The sequence below is a fragment of the Panthera uncia genome, chromosome D4 (genome assembly GCF_023721935.1).
Source record: "Panthera uncia isolate 11264 chromosome D4, Puncia_PCG_1.0, whole genome shotgun sequence".
NCBI classification, from domain to species: Eukaryota; Metazoa; Chordata; class Mammalia; order Carnivora; family Felidae; genus Panthera; species Panthera uncia.
Window position 1 is genome coordinate 60,991,401 of NC_064807.1, and position 24,387 is coordinate 61,015,787.

Here is a 24,387-nt window from a genome sequence, read left to right on the forward strand (position 1 = left end):
GAAGAGAAGTAGCAATCAACTGAAATACGACTGTTTTGAAGCAGATTGAGAAGAAACATAGGACCAGAATACATACTGGGTTTGGAGGCTCACTCTTTTTACTTTTGAAATTATTGTATTCTTTTTTTTTTTTGGTATTCTTTTTTTAAGTACAAGAGCAACATATGCTAATTGTAGAGGAAAAAGGAAACAGAGACAAGAAAAATAACATGACCTACAATCTCAACCCCAAATCTTGCAGAGGATTAAATAATGAATGTGGACAAGGAGCAAACCACTCTTTTAAGAGTAGAACATTTTGGTATATATCCCTCTGATCTTTTACTTTATCTTTGTGCAAAAATGTAGTCAAATGATATTTGGTATTTTATACTTCTTTTCACTTAATATATATTTGCTATATATTACAAAGGAGTTGTAAAATATTTATGAACCAAATTTTAATATCTGTATAAAATTCTATTACAAAATCTATTATAAATAGCATAGTTTATTTTACCTATCTCCTGATTTTGGACATTTTAGATTACCTCTTTCCTGTGACTATTGTTGTACAGAAATATTTGGGCACATGAGTTATTTCCTTAGGACAAATTCTTAGAAATTAAATTGCATATATATATATATATATATATATATATTTATATATATATATATTTATATATGCTTTTTAAAAAATGTTTATTTTTGAGAGAGAGACACACACACACAGTGCAAGCATGGGCAGGTAGAGAGAGAGGGAGACACAGAATCTGAAGCGGGCTCCAGGCTCCAAGCTGTCAGCACAGAGCCTGACGCAGATTTCAAACTATGAATGGTGAGATCCTGACCTGAGCCATGTCGCTTAACCAAATGAGCCACCCAGGCACCCCATAGTTTATATATATTTAAAAGAACTTGATACCTTGCCAAATTGCTCTGAAGTCAGGTACTATAAATTTATGATTTACACACACACACACACACACACACACATACACACATATATATATGTATATATATATATATATATATATATACATATATATATGTATATATACATAAAGATTTCAGTGTAGAAATATAGAATAATGAAATTTAGGAGTATATTTTCATAACCATGGGTAGAGAGAACTTCCTAACAGGAAACCCAATTGCAATAAGAGACTAATGTAATAAATTTCAAAAAACATCAACATTTGTATGTTTAAGTATAACATAAATGAAAGCAAAGGCTAGAAGACAAAAAGGAAAAAAATATTTCAACATCTATGATGGACAAAATTTAAGAAGCTTGATAAACAAAGGCTTCCTATAAATGGATAAGAATAAGGCAAATGACCTAATAAAAATGGGCAAAGTATATGCACAGATAATTCACAGAAGAATACAGATAGCTAGTAAAGACATGAAAAGATGCTTATTTCACCCGTACTCAGGGAAATAAGAAACAATTAGTGTGGTAAAAATGGGAAACTTTGGAAACACTAAGTGTTGGTGAAAATACAAAATGGGTAGTTGTACATTGCTGGGTGGAATTTGAATTGCTAGAAGTTGATGGGAAAGCATCTGGCAATATCTGTGAAGGTGTAAAATACATGATATCATCTGATCTTGTAATCCCTTTTTGTAATTTATAATAAAGAGCAGAAGTGCAAGTGTTTAAGGATATATGAATAAGGATATTTATTTAGTGTTGTTTGTACTGGCAAAAAAAAACCCCAAGCTGGAAACAACTTGAATGAACATTAATAGGAGAATAGTTGGATTGATTATAATAATCTTTACTACAAACTGTTATACCAAAATTAAAAAGAGTAAACCAGATTTACATATTTTGAACTGTATGGATTCCAATGATACAATATTATGTGGAAAAAAAAGTGGGAGATTAATGTACAAGATAGTATCACATTTCAGATTAAAAAGAAAAAAAAAGAAGTGCTAATCTAATATGTACTTTATTGGAGAATAAACATGTAATGCTTGTTTTCTTCAGTAACTGTCACTTTCATATCTTTTTCAGATTTCCTCCCTACTGTAATAGGAATGCTTAGTAATATTCAGCCAAATCCATAATTTTCAGTTTTTAGAATCTTATTTTAGTTCTCGAGACTCAACCAAAGATATGCATGAGCTATGCATTTTATCCCATTTTCAACAATCAGATAAGTTGCTTCTCTTCTCTTCCCGAAGATCAAGAGGGTGGAGTTGTTGATGGAAGTTCCTCAAGAGGGTGGATGTGTTGGTGAAAGTTTCTACTTTATGAATCCAGAGAGGACTTCATGGGAAGAAAGAGACTGGCTTAACCTACACTGATTCACACGTTGTTGATAAAAGATGGAATTACAAGATTGCTGTTAGTGATCATTCCACTTGCTTTTTCACTATATCCATTTAATTAATTCCTTGTTAAATTGAGATTATTTAGAGTAGTAAAAGTTAAATATCTAATTGGAAAACTAGTTCCCATCGTGTATGATATAGAAAAGACTATTCAGTAGAAAGGACATCTAGTGAAGTAAGTTAATAAAATGTCTTCCTTAAAAGCCCATATAGAAATTATGATTCCTAATGTCCAAAGTCTGTCTGTCTAGTAGCAGGGGCACCTTTGTTCACTGGGTTTTCCCAAAGAATCAGAATTGATCTTATTGTGCATTTATAGGACTTTCTAAGGGCATTTGGACTATTTTCAAGAGACTTAGCCCTGAAACATAGATGCAGGAAGTCATACATATGACTACCGCCTTTCTTTCTATTTTCCTCTGGTTCATGAGTGTTCTTATTCCCTGTCCCACTGAATGTAGCAATTGTCATTTCCCACGTGACCTCTATTCTCATACAGTTGCTGAGATATCTCTGTTGACTTCTCTTGCATCTGTTCTGTTCTTTCCTCAGCCCAAGGATAAAGCCTCCTATATCCTAAGACAGTTTTTATTCTCTTTGTCCATGGTTAAGGTTATTCATTCTCCTTTCTTCCCATGCATCAATATCACTATTCAAAGTAGGTGAGAGCTTGGCACAGTAGGTGAAATCTCCACCTGATACTGACCCTGGCCATGATTCTGATTTCTAAGGGTGGTCCACCAAGATGGCAAGTTCCATGGTGCTCAGAATTTGCTACCCCATAAACAAAAATCACATGCAGGGCATCTCTGTATAAGCAGTTGTTTTCACTCTTGGCCTGATCCTATGGACACAATACCTGCTGCTACTGCCAGAGAGAAAAATCTTGAAATGTTTACAGAAAGTCGTGATTCATAAAATGCAAATCATAAAGCAAAAACATGTAGAGCTGGAGGGGACACAAGCCAAACCCTCTCATTTTACAGTCAAGAAAGCACAAGCTCAAGAGACTTATCCAAGGTCACACAGCTGGTTGACTTGCAAGCTCAGAACTAGGAGTCAAGTCTTGGTACTTGCTGTTGAGTTGTTTATTTGTGAAATGGAATACCAAAACAGCATGGGAAGGAAATCCTGATAACCTATATTTCTTTCTGTTCACTTAAAAATAACTCCCCAGGGGTGCCTGAGTGGCTCAGTCCATTGAGCATACAACTTTTCATTTCTGCTCAGATCATGATCTCAAGCTTTGTGAGATTGAGCCCTGCAGCACAAAGCCTGCTTGGGATTCTCTGTCTCCCTCTCTCTGCCCCTCCCCCCTCAAAATAAATAATAATAAAAAAAAAAACCTCCCCAAACAACCTGAAAGTGTTAAATTGTGCTTAGTCACATTGTAGGTTTTACCAATTTGAGAGTCTTAAGAAGACATCCCCTTGTAAAATTCTTGTCTTTGTGTGTTAAGGTGCAGGTTTTTCACAGATAATTGTAAATTGGTTCATTAACATTTCTGTCTTCCTAATGCTTTGCCATTGTCATTTAGGGAATAGAAGGTAATTTTGTAATGTGCACATACTGGGATGCTCATTCAAATTACCTAGGGAGCTTTTAAAAAGTATCAATGCTGCCAGGGCCCACCCTTAGAGACTGTGATTTGATTGGTCTGGAGTGAGACCCAGGCTTGGGTATTTTTCAAAAGACTCCTGAATAACGTACAGCTAGAGTTGAAAATCACAACTCTAGAGTCGTGATTCTCAAGTTGTGGTCTCTGGTCCAGCAGCTTTGGCATCACCTGGAAACTTGCTTGAAAGGCAAATTCCCAGACCCTTGCTTAAACCTGATCAGAAACTGAGGGCAAGGATGAGCAAGCAAGTTTTAACAGGTTCCCAGAGTGATGCTAATGAATACTAACATTTGAGAAACCACTGGTCTAGCCCATAGTAAATATATGGCCTGTTTCAGCAAATAGTTTCTTTAAAAAAAATTTTTTTTTTAAATGTTTATTTATTTTTGAGAGAGAGAGAGAGAGAGAGGGAGACAGAGACAGAGAGACAGCACAAGTGGGGGAGGAACAGAGAGAGAGGGAGACACAGAATCGGAGGCAGGCTCTGTGCTGTCAGCACAGAGCCCAACGTGGGGGTTAAACTCACAAACCGTGAGATCATGACCTGAGCCGAAGCCGGTGGCTCAACCGACTGAGCCACCCAGGTGCTCCAGTAAATAGTTTCAAGGGAACACAGCCACACTCATTCACTTATATATAATACAATGACAGAGTTTAGTAGTTGTGATAGAGACTGTATCACCCATAAAGCCTGAATTATTTATGATCCAGCCTTTTATTTATTAAAAAAATTTTTTTAACGTTTATTTTTGAGAGAGGTGCGCGCACGTATGCACAAGTGGGGGAGAGCCAGAAGAGGGAGTCAGAGGATCTGAAGCAGGCTCCGTGAGCGCAGAGCCCGACACTCAGGAATTGTGAGATCAGACCTGAGTGGAAATCCAGAATCGACCACTTAACTGACTGAACCACTCAGCACCATATGATCCAGCCTTTTAAAGAAAAAAATTTGACCCCTGAACTGTGCTTTTCAAAAATTTTTTAATGTAATGAGATTTTTAAAATTGTAGTTGACACACAATGTTACATTAGTTTCTGGTGTACAGCACAGTGATTTGACAATTCTAAACATTATCCTGTGCTCACCAGAAATGTAGCTACCATCTGTCAACATTCAAAACTATTATAGTACCACTAACTATATTCTCTAGGCTGTACCCTTCATCCTCACGACTTTTTCATTCCATAACTGGAAGCCTGTATCTCCCACTCACCTTCACCCATTTTCCCCATCCCCCACTCCCCATCCCACTCCCCTCTGGCAGCCATCAGTTCTCTGTATTTATGGGTCTATTTCTGCTTTGTTTGTTCATGTTGTTTTTTAGGTTCCACATATAAGTGAAATCATATGGTATTTGTCACACTTATTTCACTTAGCATAATATTCTCTAGGTCCATCCATGTTGTTGCAAATGGCAAGATCTCATTTTTTTTTTTAAATGGCTGAGTAATATATATGTGTGTGTGAGTGTGTGTGTGTTTACACATATATTACATTTTCTTTATCCATTCATCTATCAGTGGACACTTGGGTTGCTTCCAGGTCTTGGCTATTGTAAATAATGCTGCAATACATATAGGGGTGCATATATCTTTTTGAATTAGTGTTTTTGTTTTCTTTGGGTAAATAGTAGAATTGGTATTATATGGTACTTCTGGATCATATGGTATTTCTATTTTTATTTTTTGAGGAACTTCCATATTATTTTCCACAGTAGCTGCACCAGTTTACATTCCCACCAGCAGTGCATGAGGGTTCCTTTTTCTCCCATTTTCTTTTTTCTCCTTTCTCACCAACACGTGTTATTTCTTTTTGATTCTATCCATTCTGACAGGTGTAAGGTGATATCTCATTGTGGTTTTGACTTGTATTTCCATGATGATGAGTGATGTTGAGCATCTCTTCAAGTGTCTGTTTACCATCTGTATGTCTTTGGAAAAATGTCTATTCCAGTCCTATGTACTTTTCAAACTTCAGTGTAGAGATGAATCACCTGGGGATATTGTTTAACTGCAGATTCTAATTCAGTGGACCTGTGATGGGGCCTGAGATCCTGTTTTCTAATAGCTTCCAGGTGATATTCAAGTTGTTGGTCTGTGAAGGACACTTTAAGCAGCAAGGGTCTATAGCAATGTTGTCTGATAGAAACACAATGTGATGAGACTTCTCAGTTGGGACTCTTAAAATATAGTTAGGGAGATTTTTGTGGGGAAGTTTCTAGAAGCCCTGAAATCTTTGGTATGGGTGTGTGAAAGTCACATTAAATCTGGAAAGGCCCTTATAAAGGGTGACCATATAAAGTACATTCCTAAACTGGGACACCTCTGAGAGGGAAAAAGGATGTTATTAATAAAATAGGAGAACAGATGTCAATTGGAACTGTCCTGGACAAATTGGGTGTATGTATGGTCACTCTGCTTACAAAGGATCTAATTCATAGTTCTTGAAGGGACCAGCTATATACTGTGAGGAACTTTTTCCAAAATAAAAATGCAGCTGGGAGTGGGAGGGGAGTGTGGTGGAGAGGGGAGCTGTTTATCAGAATTTGGTAATAAGAAGGGCCCTGTAGTTTACAACAGCGCTCCACGTGGCTATCTTGTTCCCTTCATCCTCCATCCTGAAACCCACACTGAGGATCACGGTATTAGGGTCACAAGGCAGCACAGTCAGGACCAGAAGCCAGAGCCCAGCACTGCACCCGGCACAGAGAAGGTGTTGATTGTGCGTTTATTGACTGCCTGACAGAATGCAAGTGCCTTAACCTCTAGTCTGTAACCCTTCCTATGGGATTCTGTTTCTGGAGCAGAGCAGCCTGAAGCTTGCGCATGTGCGTGCCTGTGCACAGACTCCAGGGGGCGCTCTCACCGGGGTCACTGCAGTTCCCTCCATAGGCTGTGATCGAATCTTCCTGCCACTCACCTGGGTAAATTCCTGAGGCGAGGCACACAGCCCTATCCCCGCAGGACCGGGAGCCATTTGTTAGAAATTGCTTTGCCTGGGGAGACTCAAATCTTCGGCTTGTACTGGTAGCCCATGACTGAGGTGCTGGGGAGAAGGGCTGAGTGAGAAAGAGGCAAAGGACTGCAGAACAGCGCCTCCAGCCACCGTGTGCGCGCCCACGTGATGAAGGGCAGCCGGCGATACAGGCGCCATATTTTCTGGGTTTAGTCTGTCAGTAAATAATAGGGCACAGATGTTGCTGAATATTTTATGATTAACTTGCCCCAGGGGTCCCTAAATGTTTTATAATTTCTGAGTAAAGAAAGAAAGCATCCAAGGCTGTGGATTCTTAGCAGCAAGTTCAGCATCATTTTAATGCCTAATATAAGGAGACATTCCTTCTCACAATCGCAGTTAGAAGAGGGCGGTAGCCGTAGAGGTCACAGTTTCCGTTTAATGCGAACAGCCTGAACACAGGAAAATAACATCAAACCAGAGGACTGGAGGCTGATTTCAGGACCACTGTAATGATTCTGTGCCTTGAATTTGGACAAAATTTTGAAAACTGACATGGAAGTCTTGCTTCTTTTAGTTGAAGGCTTTTTTTTTGGGATAGACCCATGGAGCAGAAGCGTTTTCTTTGTGAGCAGGAGGTACAGTTGTTTGTTTATAAGGGACAAATTCATCTCAAGCTTTGGTCTCCTTATTATAAGGAGGCCCTCTGAATCTTCCTGGCCGTCGGTTCTTAACCCACATCTACATCATCTTTAACAGCAGAGGGCACCCTGCTTCAGCATTCTGAGGGATCACCCCCTGAGAGAGGATCAGATGATCTGGGTTATATGTGTGTCTATTCTTAATTTACCTCTTCACATCCTTCGAGTGAACTCAAAGTGGAATCATCCACAGGTCAGGGAGGGTGTGGGGGTGTGAGTAGATGGCAAGATGTCATTAGAGAGTAGGGAGGAATGGCCGTACCCTGCAGGGTGATGGTGAAGCACACGGGTTTGGAGGATGAACTTGGGTTCAAATTCTAGCATTGCTTCTTACCAGCTCTGTGTTGTTGAGGGAGTTATTTTTCCTCTTTTCAGTTTCTACATTAATAAAATGGTGATGTATATTTGTAAAGTCCTTGGCACAATGCTTGGCTCATAGGAAGTGCTCAATAGCTTTGAAAACTGGCAAGCAAGCAAACAAGCAAATGTCTTCAGGTTCAAGCTAGGGGAAGAGAGAGGCAGAAAATGAGTAGAGAGCTGCTTTCCTACCAGGCTGGAGTAACTCATTTTGGGAAATATTACACAGACTCAGGTTTTATGTATATTCTCATTGACTGATTGATTAAAAACAATCCCTTATAAGATGTGAATAGACTTTGTTATATTTCATTTTAGTTTTCCGTTTATTTGGGAGGTGCTGGTATTCTTTCACTTCTAAATGATTTAACAGTGTGAAATTCTAAAATAGGAGTTTGAAATCATTCTCTGAAATAATCCTGTGCTTTTTCAGAGAGAAGCTTGATACGCTCAAGGATTAAACCAATTTAAAGAAGAAGAGTGATATAAGTTGTTTGGAGGTACTTTCCAAACGTTGTTCCAGATTTGGGGTCTGAGGATATAAAGGAAGTGGCTTTTACCACGCTTCACTTTGAATGGTAAGAACCTCCTTTGACACAGTTGATAGAATTTCAGAGCGAGAAGAATCTTTAAGCATTTAAGAAAAAATATCGTACCTGTTTCTACCCCCTCAACTAAATAAAAATCTCTTAGCATCAGGCTAGGTTAGCAGTGCTTTTACAAGTTTCTCAGGTGATTCTAATATGCAGCCAGCAGTGTGAACCCTTGTTCTACACAACTTATTTTACTAATGGGGAAAGTACTTTATGCTGGTGGGGGAAAGTACTTGTCTGTCTTCCATGCAGCCTCTCGAGTAGAGAGGCTTAAAATAGAAATCCAACAGGTTAAAAACCTTCAGTGACCTCCCTCTCCCCTTCCCCCCACCATCTCTTTTCAGTTTTTGGGACAGAGTTCAGGGTTTTCAGCCTAGCTCACAACTCTTTTCAGTGTTGGCCTCTTGCTAAGCCTCTCACCTCAATTTTTCTATTCCCTTTACTTCTCCCCCTACACTCTTCTGTATAGTCATGCACGACTGCTTACATCTCCATGATGTGGCATGACACGTCCCAGTGTCATACTTTACAATACTTTCCTTCCTTGTGCTGGACTGCCTTTATCTCTTCATTTTCAAAATGTAGCTCAAGCTGAGATATTCAAATAGGGAGGGAACAAGGAAATACTAGCTGTGGCTGCTTGGGTGAAAACACTGTAGTTTTTTTTTTCTTTTTTTTTAAGACTGGGAAATATTCTTTGAGATTTTAGCATTTCTAGCCCAAATTTTTCAGGGCTAGGTTGGTTTCATAAATGTGTAAAGGAGGATCAGTTATGAGAAAAAAAAGTGATGGGGCTCTGGCCGCCTGGACAGCATGTCCTCCATTTAAATATGATTAAATCAAACTTTTGAGAAACAGGGCAGTCATTCCAGGGACTGCCAGTTCACAACTTTGAATCACTTTGTTTTACAGACGAGGAAACTGAGAACCAGAGAGAACACTGGGCACATGGTAGTATATAGCAGTGCGAGAGCCCAGGTCTTCTAAATTTAGGTCCAGTCTTCACAATGCACCATACAACTTGGCACATTTCCTTTTTAAGTTCTAGTGTATTTATTCCAGATAATAATAATACTCATTAACATTTAGTCAATGTTATACAGTTAGAAAAAAACACTAATCCCATTTTATAAACTGCAGTTCAGGAAAGTGCTGTAGAATGATGTGTCTTGCTTCCTGGGTTAGACTTGCTTCCTGGGTTAGACTTCTTATGTTCAGAGGCAGAACAGAGGGCTGCCTGGAGTGTCCTACTATGGAATGCAGTCTTGGCTCCCAGTGAGACCATGTAGGAGGCAAGTGAATCCCTGCCATGCTTCCCTCCCAGCTCACACTTACTATATAGTGAAATCTTAGCTCTGGTGTCGGATTGATTGATTTCCTTCTCTAGGCTGTGTGGGTAGATTTTACCCTTTAAGAATTTCTGAAAATAAAAGCATTTCTCCCAACCTTCTTTTCTAGAAGAGATTTTATTCACCCAGACGAAAGTACACAGTAAAATGTGAAAATTATCCTCCTACATACATACATATGAAGTTGAATCTGGACATTTACTTTGGTCTGGTGGACAGCTACTGTACTGGCTGGGTTTTGAAAGCTTCCTTGCTGGAAGGAAGATAAGGCTTTGTTCTGACACATGGACACTCTGGGCCCATTTGCCTGCTTCAGGGGCCATGGTCCAACCCAAGGTATGGAGAGCACCTAGGTCTGCTTTGGCTCTTCTAAACAGAGCTTTCCCAACTCCCAGTTTCTATACGTCTCAAGAGACAACTAAAGAAAAGCCTTTAGCTTTGCCAAGAGACTCACTATTGGGGATAGAAGAAAGATCTTACATACATGATACAATCAACAGGAATGGGAAAGAGCAGAAATAATAACCTGTGAAGGGAGGTGTATAGGATAAAATTATGCTTCTCCATTGGTCAGGAAATGCTACAGGTGTGGAGAGGAGAGGCTGGAAATTTGGGATGTCCATTGGTTGGCAAGGCTGCCTTTGCTCCCTACATGAAAGCATCTCTCACCATAGATAGGAGATTTCCTTCTTAACTGTGGACACTTGCTATTTCTCTGTCTTGCTCTGAAGTTGTGGTGACTCATAGTGGTTTATGAGATGTAGGCAACTTCCTGGCTCAGTGTTGCTGAATGTCCAAGTGTGTCTTTATTCATGCTGTGGTCACAGAAAGGGTAACTCCCCTTGCAAAGCAGGAAAGTTTGTGTTTCAGGAAGACTTTTCTCAGTTAATACACTTTATTTATTGGACTTCAAAGCCTTTGTTGAAGAAATAGAAATATTTAAAATAAAAGAAAAACGTAAGTTAAAATTAAAAATAAAACAACAGGGACTGAAGAACAGTAAGTTATTTTCACTTTATAAAAGGGAAGGGAGAAGCCACAGGTTTATTTTAAATAGCAAGATCTCCAGTAATTTAACAAGTGTTTTCCTTTATATACAATTTTTAAGAAACAAAATGTTAATTTATTTATATTTATATATTATTTCCATTCTTTTCACTGTTCATTAAAATTTTTTTTGATGTTTATTCATTTTTGAGAGAGAGAGAAACAGAGCATGAGCAGGGGAGGGGCAGAGAGAAAGGGAGACACAGAATCCGAAGCAGTCTCCAGAGAGACACAGAATCAATCTGAAGCAGGCTCCAGGCTCTGAGCTGTCAGCACAGAGCCCAATGCAGGGCTTGAACTCAAGTTCTTTGTGAAATCATGACCTGAGCCAAAGTCAGATGCTTAACCGACTGAGCCACCAAGGTGCCCCTCTTTTCACTGTTCATTTTAAATACGAAGCTGATCTTGAGATATATAGACACCTAAGCCATTTTTAAAGATGAGGAAATTAATATTTATGAAGGCCTCCCTTTCCATTCTGATTTGCTATATGTTATGGTTACAAGTTTCAGACTTGTATTCACAACTTGATAAATTTGTATGTAGACGTTATATATCTGTATTATAGTCCCTGAGTTGCGGTGTCCTTATGTATCTGACATTATGACAATGGCATTTTCTGTATTAACTGCTGGAGGTACCTGTCCTCACCGTCTAGTTCTTAGAAAATCCTTCATATTCAAAGGAGCTAGTGAGTGGGAGCCATCACAATTGTTCTTTAAAAGATTTTAGATAAGAAATGGATCCACTAAACAATCTGCAAGGAAAGCCATCTCTCTTAGGTGGTTTCCATGTTCTTAAAATTCCCCAAATGTGCAGTTTTTCTTTGGTTATTTAATCTCTGCTGCAGATGTCCATCTAATTTATTTGCAATTTATCATAGATTTTAATTTATAGTAAAAGTACTGGACCATATTTGCAAAAAGATAATATATTTTTTTCATGCCTCATTGCTCATTCCAGTTTCAGTGAATAATTGGTTTTTTCCATTATTATGAATTTATCTTTGGATGTTAATACTTTTGGATAATGAGTAGTTTCATAAGGTTCTTCTCCAGATGTCACATTGCAAACCTGACACACCTGGAACCTTCTTGTGCCAATGTCTAAATGACACCCCTGGTCACCATTCAGGCTTAATTTTCACGAATACAACTTGTGAGTACTAAAACAAGTTGTTTACCTTAATGCGAATCAGAACATCTCTATGTGTATAGTAAAAATGTAATACTTGCCCTGCCTGCTTCAGAAGAAGGCAGTGTATCTTGAAGGTTATGAGAAATGAGCTCTGTGGTCAGATTGGTCAGTGTTCAAGTCTTGGCTCAGCTACTTAGTACAGTGTGATTCTGGGGTGGTTACTTGACCTTTCTGATCCTCAGTTTCTGCATCTAGACAATGGGAAAAATAATACCAACCTGTGGGATTGTTATGAAGGTGAAATTCAGCAATGTATTTTATATGCTTAGAGTAATGCTGGGCATATTGTGAATTTCTTCAATTAATTGTGGCATATTTATGCATCTGTAGTTACATATTTGTGAAGATCAAATAAAATATACACAAAAGTGGTTTGTAAGTGTTAACGAGCCATTCAGATATATTGGCATCATTACTTGAGCATTCTGGTATTTTTTGAGCTTTGAGTTACAAACCTCCTGGGGACCTGAGTGAACCAGCCACCGAGCCACAGGAAGGCTGATGCTTGTCCACCTTCTGTCTCTAGCTCCAAATAGGACCCACCATCTGTTGGGCAGCCACTGTACTCTAGGTCCTATCTTTTGCTTACTTTATTATTAACCCTCACAACAATCCTCCAAGGTAGGTATGATTCACATTATACAGATAAAGAAAACAAGTTCAGCAAATTTAAATAGATTTAATAACTTATTGAAAGTTTATGTTAGACAGCTCTTAAGTTGGGGGATTAAAATCAAAACTTCGGGCGCCTGGGTGGCTCAGTCGGTTAAGCATCCGACTTCAGCTCAGGTCATGATCTCATGGTTCATGAGTTCGAGCCCCGCATCAGGCTCTGTGCTGACAGCTCAGAGTTCAGAGCCTGGAGCCTGCTTCAGATTCTGTCTCTCTCTCTCTCTCTTTCTCTCTCTCTCTCTCTGCCCCGACCCCACTCACGCTCTGTCTCTCTCTCAAAAATAAATAAATGTTAAAAAAAATAAAAAAAACCCAAAACTCAAATTTATCTGGTTTTGAAGTATGGGTACTTTTACTGTACTATATGCCCTGGTGGGAGTGTAACGACAGTTGTGAGCCAGACAGATTTATACCTTGTCCTGGTTCTGCCACTTATAAGCTCTGTGTCCTTGGGTAACTTGGCTTACTAGTTGAACATAGGTTTCTGCATCTGTAAAATGGCAGTAACAAGACCTACCCCACAGGAATGTTGTGAGTATTAAATTAGAAAGCACGTAGTAAGTGATAGTAAATAATAGCTGTTTATATTTTACCTTGTCTTCAGGTGCTTTCCATCTCCCATGGGGGTGCTGGAGATCCGCTCCTCCCTCTTCAGGCCAGCAGGGGGCAGTAGAGACCATAAAGGATATGACCAAACAGGGCTATAGTTTTAATGACCCCGCGCCGCCCCCCACCCCACCCCCCCAGATGGTGTCCACCTAGCAGTCTAGGAATTTCTGAATCAAATCAGATCCTTAGTGGTCTTTGATTCTGGCTCTTAGAAGGAAAAATAAGCCCCCCCCACCCCCCAACCATCCTTGATTTTATAGAGAAAACGAGCCACAACAGTAATAATCCCTAGTGTTTGGATAAGACTCAGAATACATGGTTTTATATTATACACAAAACCATTCACAGTCGGCCCATGTTAGCAGTTTCATTAACCTCATGAAGACATTAATATCATTAGGAAAACGTAAGGAGAATACCTCCAGCTCCTCCATTAGACCCAATTAGCCGAGCGCTGCAGCACAAAGGAGGTCCATGCCATTCCTGTCTGTGCTCAGGCTTGCAGCCACCATGATCCCCATTAGATTGCTACTCGCCAGTCATTAAATCAGTCTCATTCGTGTTACAGAGCCATCATTCCCAAAATAGGTTGCTTTCAAGAAATGAATATTGGTAAGTGAGAATGATGACAACATAAGATGATAAACACAGATGCAGATAGGATCAAACATTGATAGATGGAGTGGGGGTGATCTATCCCAATTGCTTTGAAATATTACTTATTCTTTCTTCATTTCTTACAACAACCCTATGGGATCCTTATTATTTTCATTTTTGCTGTAGTTTCTCTGACTTGCTCCCACTTGCTGTCATGAGTTCCTGCAAAGTTCTCTATGTTTTTCTGGTAGTTCTCAAAGGTGGGGTGTCTCATGTGTATCATGAACAAATACAGCATGGCACATGTACTTTTATTCCTCCTGCCCTCATACCCCCACATGCTGAGGTCGGTTTCTCCCACTGGTCACAGTTTCCTCTGCTCTACAATGTGGTGACTGTTTCTGCTGGTTATTACTTTGGGTGTTCTGCAGCTCTGAAGGTGACAAACTTGTGGTGTTTTATGTTCAAATGTGTATGTGAAGATTGTGCCTCTTTCCTCTTAAAAAAAATCACATCCTGTTAGATACTCTATCAAGAGGCCCTTGGATTCTTTATGAAAATGGGCATCTTTTGGCCCATCCTGTCAATTTCTCATCCTTCAAGATTGAGCTTAGATATCCTATTTTCCAGGAAGTCTTCCCCAAATCCCAGGTTGCTCTGTGAGCCTCCCCCACCCCTTTGATCCCAAAGTGCTTTGCTTACTATCTTGGCACACCATATCTACAAAAGGCTAGCAGGGCAGATGATGAGTAACTCCTTATTTGCTCTCGAATCCCCAGCACCGAGGGCAGTACCTGGCCTCTAAATCCATGTTCAGGAAGTGAAACTAATTTCCTCTTCAGTGTTGTGATTGCTCTTGGTTCTGTTTCCTCCACCCTGTTAGCTTTCTCTAATCACTTCTGTTTGGTGCCTGCCTTCTTCAAATTACATATTTGAATGCCTCTTTTTACCTAGTCCTCTGGATTAGTGGTCTGGTTTTGAATGGTCCACCAGGTTTTAAACCAATACTGTATTTTGATGATTGTATTAGTTTCCCAGGGCTGCTGTAACAAAGTACAACAAACCTGGTCACTTAGACCCGGGGATTTCTTATCTTCGTTCTGGAGGCCAGAAGTCAGAAATCAGGGTGTCAGCTGGGTTGGTTCCTTCTGAGCGCTAGGAGGGAGTCTCTGTTCAGTGCCTGCTCTCTTAGCTTTTGGTGGCCTCAGGTGGTCCTTAGCTTGCTGATGATGTTCTCTCTGTGTCTTCACGTCATCCTCCCTCTGTAAATGTTTGTCTCTTTATCAGAATTTCCCTGGTTTATAAGGGCACCAGTCATATTGGATTAGGGCCCATCTTAATGACCTTGCCTTAACTTGATCATCTGCAAAGACCCTAGTTGCAAATAAGATCACATTTACAGGTACCAGGGATTAAGACTTCAACATCGTTTTGGGAGACACAGTCCAACCCATAACAAGTGTCTCATCTGGTAATAAATATTTCAAGGGTAGTTGGTGCCACACAGCTGGCCTAGGTTTGGCCAAAGCTTCCCATATTGGCTTCTGTTTTCTAGGAGAATTATTGCTGGTTCACTTTCCTTTTCCACCTTCTCAAGGAGAGTACAGAGTTCAGACTAGGACCTGTTTCTAATGTTTCTTCTTTCAAGTGGACTGGGCTGTACATTTATTTTGAGAAGCATTGGCAGCCAGCTGAAACCAACTTCAGTAACATCCTGGGCTATTCAGGGCTTCTGTCCTAGCCCATTTGTGGGAAGACAATGTATTATTAACTGGTATCTTACAGCAGCCTTCTGATAATGCATTCCAGCATTTTATAGGTTTGCTACCTCTGAATGGATTGGAAATTCTCTGAATAATCCCACAGAGATTGGGTAATCTTAGAAAATATCTTAATAGCAGTGAATCGATCAGAATAGACTTGTTTGGCACAATCCACAGGGATCACCTCTAGGGAGAAAACAAAGCCAAAAACAGCAGAAAGAACTGAGTGGAAGAAATGAAACCGGTGGAAAATTTAGCCAATTTCTAATTTGGATTTAAATTACTGGCTTAATCTTGGCTGAGGTGGTGCTTCGGGAGGTGCCTCCATTGCTTTCCTTGTCAATTTGATGCTCAGTTTATGAACTGTGTGTCTTTCCATTTCATGTTCTTTCCCTCTGTGGTTTCTGACTCCCTGGAATGATGTTCACAAGGTAAGTTACAGTAGAGGGGGGAGTCCCTTACCTGATGCAGACTCATGCAGGTTTGCAGTCCCTTACTGAAAGTTGTGGCTTTACACTGGTGGCTCTCAGTCCTGGCTACATTCCCACAGATTCTGTTGCAATTGGTCTGGGTGGGCCTGGGTATCAGTGCTTTTTAAGAGTTGATCTGGTGATTCCAGTATATTGCCTATGTTGGAAACTACTCTTGCACCTTTCTGCTTTTTAAGAGTTGATCTGGCGATTCCAGTATATTGCCCATGTTGGAAACTACTCTTGCACCTTTCTGGTTTGTTTGATTCAAAAGATAAAAGGGCTAAGTTAGGGGACTGTTTGAAATGTAGAGTCAGCCTGAATCTCTTGAGACCACATCTTCTCCTCTACACCTATCTCTAGCTAGGTACATTAAGGAGGCAAAATTCCCACCCCAGCTCCTGACCATGGCCATTGTAATGGAAAGCCATGCAGCTCCATGATATTTGTTTACTGCCCACAGCCTTGAGTCCATCCTGTTGTCTGATTCTCTAGACACTGGGTTTTCAGTTCCTGATGAAATTGCCTTTTACTTCATGTCCTTTTGGCCGGATTGGTAAGTTTAAGTTACTTGACTACTTTAAGACTTTCTTAAATGGTGTGATGGTGGTTGTACAGCATTGTGAAAGTACTTAATGCCACTGAATTGCATGCTTAAAAATGGTTAAAATTGTGAATTTTATGTTATGTGTGTTTTACCACACTATAAAAATATAAAATAAAAAAAAAAGACTAGGTATTTGACTATACCCTGTGGGACAATAGTGGCTCTCTGAGGAAAAAAAGAAAAGCCTTATTGGTAATATTTGCTGATTTCGGTGGTGTAAATGCTTCCCCCCAGGCCAATTTCAAGCTATTGACATGACTTTGAACTTGGAGTTCAAAGAGAAAAGCAACATTGGCTCTTCTGAGCCCACTCCTTTCTTTGGGAAACTTACTATGCCTTTACTTCCTGCTTCCTCTCTCCACTTGCTGCTCTTTGTTGTAAATTGGAGTTTTAAATCCAGATTATTAAACAATTATCATTTTTACATTGGACAACATACAGCCTTTTAATGATAATTTGACATTTACATTAATTTTTTGTCCAAATGTTAACTAGACTGTATTTCACTAACTACTACTTTCTTTTGTAATATCAATTTTTCTTTTCTTGAATTTTTGCTTTCATTTTCAGTTATATATATACTCTAGATGTTTTTTTCATGAAGAGTACATAAGTGTTTTAATTTCAGAATATTTAAATTTCTGAAATTTCTTTTTGTCTTTGAAGATAACTACTTGAATAGATGTGATATACTTTTTTCCCTCAAAATTCGGTTCATAAAGATTGAGACCAATCTGATATTTGCTCTTTCGCACATCACTTTTATTTCTGATTGTTTTCTTGCATATTTTTTCGCAAGTCTTGAACTTCAAAATTTTATCTAGGTTACATCTAAATAATTTTGCCTAGTACTCTTTTAGGCTTTGGGATTTGCAAAATGAATTCTTCATCTTAAGACATTGGCTTCTAATTTTAAACAGTTATTTCTTCTCTCTCTTCTCCGTTTTTACATCTGACATAGATAAAATTCTAATCTCTCCATATATCTTACCCTTTCTTTCATTAAATTAGCCTGTTAATCAATTTCTCCTGAATTTGTGGGAGAATATTTTGAATTCTACAATCTTATTTCTATAATCCTGATTACATTTTTTTAAGTTTATTTATTTTAAGAGAGAGAGAGAGAGGGGAAGTGAGTGGGGAGGGGAAGCGAGAGAAAGGGAGAGAGAATCCCAAGCAGGCTCTGCACCACCAGTGCAGAGCCCCATGTGAGGCGTGAGCTCACAAACCTCGAGATATGACCTGAGCTGAAATCAAAGAGTTGGTCTGAGCCACCCAGGTGCCCTGTAATCCATTTTAGAAGGATCTGATCAGTTACTCCTTATATCCATCATGGTGTTTTCACTGCATGTTTTTGTTACAGTGTGTGTTGTTTTCTTCTTTTTTTTTTGACATCAGGCTATTGTGACTTTTTAAAAAAAAAATTTTTTTTTTTTTTTAGAGAGCACGCACACGTGCACAAGAGGGGAGAAGAGTGGGAGGGAGGGAGGGAGGGAGGGAGAGAGAGAGAGAGAGAGAGAATATCTTAAGCAGGCTCCACACCCAACTCAGGGCTTGATCTCAAGATTGTGAGATTATAATCAAAATCAAAAGATTATAAGCCAAAATCAAAAGTTGGACACTTAACCGAGTGAACCACCCAGGCGCCCCATGACTTCTTAAGGGTCTGTTGTGGTTTCATGTATGTGTGAACATTTTTCTCAACTCATCTTTTGAGAATGTGTATTGGGAAATGCCTAAAATTCTCTCTTGTTTCTGGTGGTCACATATTTCAAACATATTTCATACTTGCTCTGATTCCTCAGGTGGTTCCTTCTCCTTAATTTGATTTATTTTATAACTTTACATGTTTGCTGATTTTTTCCCCCTGTTTGCTTTTCCTACAGAAGAATGTCAATACCTGTGATCTGCTGGGAGTTGAAGTGGGTCTAATGGAGGGAATATGGATCCTTGTTTAAATATTTCAGACATAAATAAAGAAGAAAGAGAAAATGAAAATGTTAGGTTGTCTTGAGCTTTAAGCTACCAATTAGTTTAAAGATTTAGCATCCTAGTAGGGAAAGAGTCGGAGCTAGAACCAGCATTTATTTCCATGTTTGTTGTGGCAATCAGACTTCAATACGGGCAATTCCATATTTTTATGTGTGGCAAAATGAGCTAGTCATGGCAGTGCCCCTGTACAAGGGCAAGCATAGTAGTCCCCTAGATGGGAGCTAGGAGGAGTAAGTCCCTCCCAGAGTCCTGTCTTGATGTGGTCTCTAGCACCCATGGTTTTTCTAAAGGCTCAGATGGGAGTTAAATGTGATGTACGATGACCCCACAAGACCACTTTTGCCTCCCTCAATTGCTTATCCTTCTCAGTGGGTTCTGTTGAGCTCTCTTCCACTTACTTGTTAAGTAAATTCATCCAGCACATAAGAGAAGTCATGGGAATGGTCAGCCTTCCCTTCCGTCTAGTTCCCTTTGCATACATCAGTGTTTCTTGTGTGAAGATGTCATATACTTTTCATACTATTAAAAATTTTTAAGTAATCTACATTGGCATTGGGAATGGGATATGCCCAGATTTCCACCTTAACTGGCAATCTAACAAAGGAGATAATAAACTAAATGTATGGGTTTAGAAGGTGGCAGTTCTATGCTGCTGGGAGATTGTTGTATGTTTGTTGCCGGCATAGCTTCTTCAACAGGCCAGTGCTTGGTCCTTTCTCCAGTTGGGCTGTGTAGATCCTGCCTTTGTAACCATTTGCACTGTAACCTTTGCAGTGTAACCATTGTAGCTTACTTTATTAATTTAGGGTACAAATATGGTCATATCACCTTAATTTTGTCAGGTTAATTATTTCAGACCCCAGATATTCTAGTAGAAAGATGTCCAGTGTTTTTCCAAAGGCTTACCAAAGGCTTACCTTCTTGAAATTAAGGTTATTTCTTCTTCTAATGCCAGAATTAGAGGGAAACGAGAAGTCTTGGACATTGCTTTCTATTAACTCCTAGCACTGCTGTTGAAGCTGGGTGCTCTAGTATCCCATGAATATTGATGTTTCCCTTTGCAATATGACAGTGGTCCAGACTCATGTGCCAACCACTGTGGTGCCTTATGGTTGAGCTCCAAGATCATTCTTAAGTCCATACTCATATGTTCTTTAGTCTATAGTCAAATGTCCTCTAAACACAACATTGTGCTTGGATGTCTGGGTCCTGAGAGACTTCTAGGTCTGCATTGTTATTTCCATGCCCCCTGACTTCTGAATCTCAGGCCTTTGAGCTCGGATTGCTAACCTTTCCACAGAGAGTTTTATTCTAGAGGGCTTGCCTTTTTTTCCTGTGGGTCTTATTCTGGACCACCCTGGTCTGCCATCATTGATCTTCCTGACTTTGAATCAGGGAACAGGGTTTGAGTGTATCAGACCCTTCTGCAGATTGGTTCACCTTTTCTCCTAGAAACCAGCCCAGTTGCCAATGGGTATTATAAGGGGTCTGACTTAGTAAGGCACAAATGTTTCTATTATATTCTTCTGCCAGAGCAGAGGTACATGCTCATCTTTTATAAGAGAGATGACTCAAATGAGTCTTTGAAGAACAGATGTCTAGTTCAAAGTGCTCCTCTGCCCCTGCCTGTATTGAAAAGCAGTGACTTTCAGTGACAGTGCTTCAAGTGACAGTAACTATTAATACAAAAGCAAGTGTAATCATTATATTTCTTGCTATTCTTTCATCATTCTGTTTATTTTAGAAGACAGCATGACTATTGAAGGTATATTGAGTCACAGTATTTGAAATGGCAGACGGGTACTAAGTGTGTCAGCTGGAACACAAACCCAGGCCTGGCTCAGTCCCTGGTAGTAACAGAGTTCTTACCACCATACTCTATATTGCTGGAAGTCTTAGTTATTGGCATTGAACAGTATTAATTACATGTGCATGAAAAAAGACTGGGTGACATTAGGCAGGTGTGACCATAAAAACTGCTCTTTCAGTGAATTTAATTGTCTCCCACTATTGGTTTGAATTGGTTGTGAACACACTGATAGAAGGTAATCAAAGAGCTGAATGAACCTGGCAGTTGTAAACGGAAGCACAGGGTCCCCATCAGGCCAGTACAGAAGTGAATGCGTCCATTGTTTTTAATAGGCCAAATATTTCTCTCTTGTTCCCTAGGAGGCAATTGGAAGAGACATGCTGATAGCTCCCCTTGGGGCATTAACTGGAATCAAATTAGTGAAGTGAAGCTTAAGTTGGTCATTTTATCCCCAGTTCACAAAAACAGGAAGTGAATGGTAGTGGGAACAAAGACATTTTCTAGTTCATCAAAGATTACAAATTGTATTAGTGGGGTATTTTCATTGTAGGAATTATGGGCATAGCAATGTAAAATATCACTTCTGATAAATTCCCATTTTTCTGTTGTGGTTCTTTTATAAAGCAAGTCTTTCCACTGTAATGGATATCTTAATAACCGACATGGACATCTCTCCTTGCCTTGGTTACTGATTCCTCAGTGACATAGTTCCATAATCTACATTTAGTTTGTGCTTTATAGGTGATAAACACAGCTGCTCTGTCTCCAGGACATGGATAGCATCTATGAAAGTGAAGTGTGACACCCTCATGAACTTCTGGCCCATGTGTTTTTTTTTTTCCCCTAATGTTTCAAGTTTTTATTTAAATTCTAGTTATTTAACATATAGTTTAATATTAGTTTCAGGAGTACAACTTAGTGATTCATCATTTACATATAACACCCAGTGCTCATCACAACCAATGTCTTTAATACCCATCATGCATTTAGCCCATCCCCCTGCCCATTTCCCCTCCAGCAGCCCTCAGTTTGTTCTCTGTAGTTAAGAGTCTCTCTCATGGTTTGCCTCCCTCTCTTTTTTCTTTCACCTATGTTGATCTGTTTTGTTCCCTAAATTCCACGTATCAGTGAAATCATGTTAGTTTTCTTTCTCTGACTTATTTTGTTTAACATAATACACTCTAGCTCCATCCATGTCATTGCAAATGGCAAGATTTCATTCTTTTTGATGGCTGAGTAATAGTCCAGTGTGTGTGTGTGTGTGTGTGTGTGTGTGTGTGTGTGTATTCATACATACATACATACATACATATCACATCTTTTTTATTCGTTCATCAGTCAGTGAACATTTGGGCTCTTTCCATAGTTTGGCTGTTGATGATAATGCTGTTATAAACATTGGGATGCATGTGCCCCTTTGAATCAGTATTTTTGTATCCTTTGTGGTGGATATGTTTTGAGTGCAGTATGGTCATAACGTAAGTTTCAAGACATCATTTGAGGAGTCAAAGAAAAAAAAAAAGAACTGTCCCGTATGCTCCATTGATGTTTTCCTAAGATAAAAACAGAAAAGTTGGAATATCCTAAATCAGAAAAGAAGTTCTTGGGCAATAGGAACCAGTAGGGGATACTTCCATTCTTGGGGTTTAGAGATGTTTGATGGACATTTCCTGGAGAATCAAGTTGTACCTGTAAGTAAACCTCTAAGGATCTGTGTACACAGAAACCCGAGGAAAGAAGAAACAAGGGGAGGCTAGGCTGTTAGTGCCTCAGTGCACTGTGCTTTTCTTTTCATCCACTAAATTACAAATTTAATGAAGTTACTTAAATTCCTGTGAAGTCAAATAAGAGTTCAGTGTATTTTCAGTTGAATTATCCAGATTGACTATTGACATGTACAGTATTTAATTTAATTTATTGCTCCTTACATAGTTATGGACACTCAGTATAAATGAAAACAATGTATCTGGTTGCATTTTTAAAGCAGTAGCCTCATGTGGGAATATGAACAATAAATGGATGTGGCAGCTTTCAAAAGGAAAGAAACTTTTTAAAAATGTGTATCCTATTTTATATCATAACTATTTGGTATATATATATATATATATATATGTATATATATATATATATATATATATATATATATAGTTGAGCAACTATTTGGTTTTAGAGCTATTCTCATGTTCCTGGCCTTGTGCTGGGGTCTGAGGTTCCCGAAATTAAATAAAATAGTCTCTTGATTTCAGAAAAAGCTCATTGCCCTTTATTGGAATGTTGAATTGTTTATTTTTAGTGAATGAAATGTGTCTTAAACCTTAATGCAGACAGTGAATTAAGGTTCTGTGTGATAACTTATTTTGTAAATAGGGATTATTTTTGTAAAAAGGAAACTTATTATAAATGGATCTTTTATATCCTGTTTCTTAAAGCGGGGGCCTGTCTCTAATGTAGCTGCCTCTTAAAACAGGTATCTAAAATAAAAAGAAGGGGGGACTTGAGGCTTGCTGAGCTTTAAGTATTCTGGCTACTTACCTCCCACTTTTCCCCATTTCAACCCTCCGCTTCAGGGGCTACTTCCCCTCCCTGTTTTCACACACCTTATTCTCACCTTCCTTGATAATTTGCTGAGTTTGTTCTTTATACCCAGAATTTCTTATTTTCTCTGATAATCCAAACGTTTCACTGATTTTAAGATGTGATTCAACTCTCTCTTCTTCCTTAAAGCGTTTCCTGGAACCCTTAGTCAGAACTCTTTTTTTATCATTGAATTCTCGGAACAATGTCAGGCCAATTAGCACTTGATCAGTTTCTAGTGTTATAATAATATTAATGATAACAAAAACAAGAACAACTTTTACTAAGTGCTTACTGGGTGCCATTGTTACCACCATCTAAAGACACAGGTGCTATTATTATCTTCATTTTATAGATGAGAACGTTAAAGCATGGAGAACTGAGTAACTTAATCAAGGTCGCACAGCTGGAAACTGGTAAGACCCAGACTATTTGACTCTGGAGCCTGAGCTTCTACTCAGTGGTGTTTTTCAGTGTGTGGTTGCCTGACCATGTGGATTAGTTAGAATCACCTATTTGGATACTGTTAAAAATGCAGCACTCAGTTACTAAAGTTACTCAGTTCAGTTACTGAACACACCCCAGAAATACTGTCTTGTTGGAGTCCCTGGGTCTAGGTCTGCAGCCTGGAAATCTGCATCCTTAAAGTTCCTGAATAATTTTTACAAACTGTATTTTGAAAACCACTGCACATAACTGACTTTTCATTTTTATCTCTAATCAGACTGTAAACTTTACTTTTTATTTTTTATTTTTTTTTTTAAATTTTTTTTTCAACGTTTTTTATTTATTTTTGGGACAGAGAGAGAGACAGAGCATGAACGGGGGAGGGGCAGAGAGAGAGGGAGACACAGAATTTACTTTTTATTTTTAAAATTTTAATTTCAGTATGGTTAACATACAGTGTTATATTAGTTTCAGGTGTACAATATAGTGATTCGACAATTCCATACATTACTCATTGCTCATCATGATAAGTGTACTCTTAACCCCCTTCACCTCTTTCACCCATCCCCACCCACCTCCTTTCTGGCAACTACCAGTTTGTTCTCTATAGTTAGAGTCTGTTTCTTGGTTTGTCTCTCTCCCTTTTTTTCTTCCTTTGGCTCATTTGTTTTGCTTCTTAAATTCCACATATGAGTGAAATCATATG

General features: G+C 39.0%; 1 long non-coding RNA gene across 1 annotated transcript in view; it reads left to right on the forward strand.

Moving 5' to 3' along the window:
• LOC125926240 (uncharacterized) overlaps positions 1-24,387 on the forward strand; it is an 82,929-nt gene that overhangs the window by 50,093 nt on the left and 8,449 nt on the right. Inside the window, exon 2 of the long non-coding RNA XR_007459029.1 lies at positions 8,388-8,532. This is a non-coding gene — a long non-coding RNA (uncharacterized LOC125926240). The remainder of the gene's footprint in view (positions 1-8,387; positions 8,533-24,387) is intronic.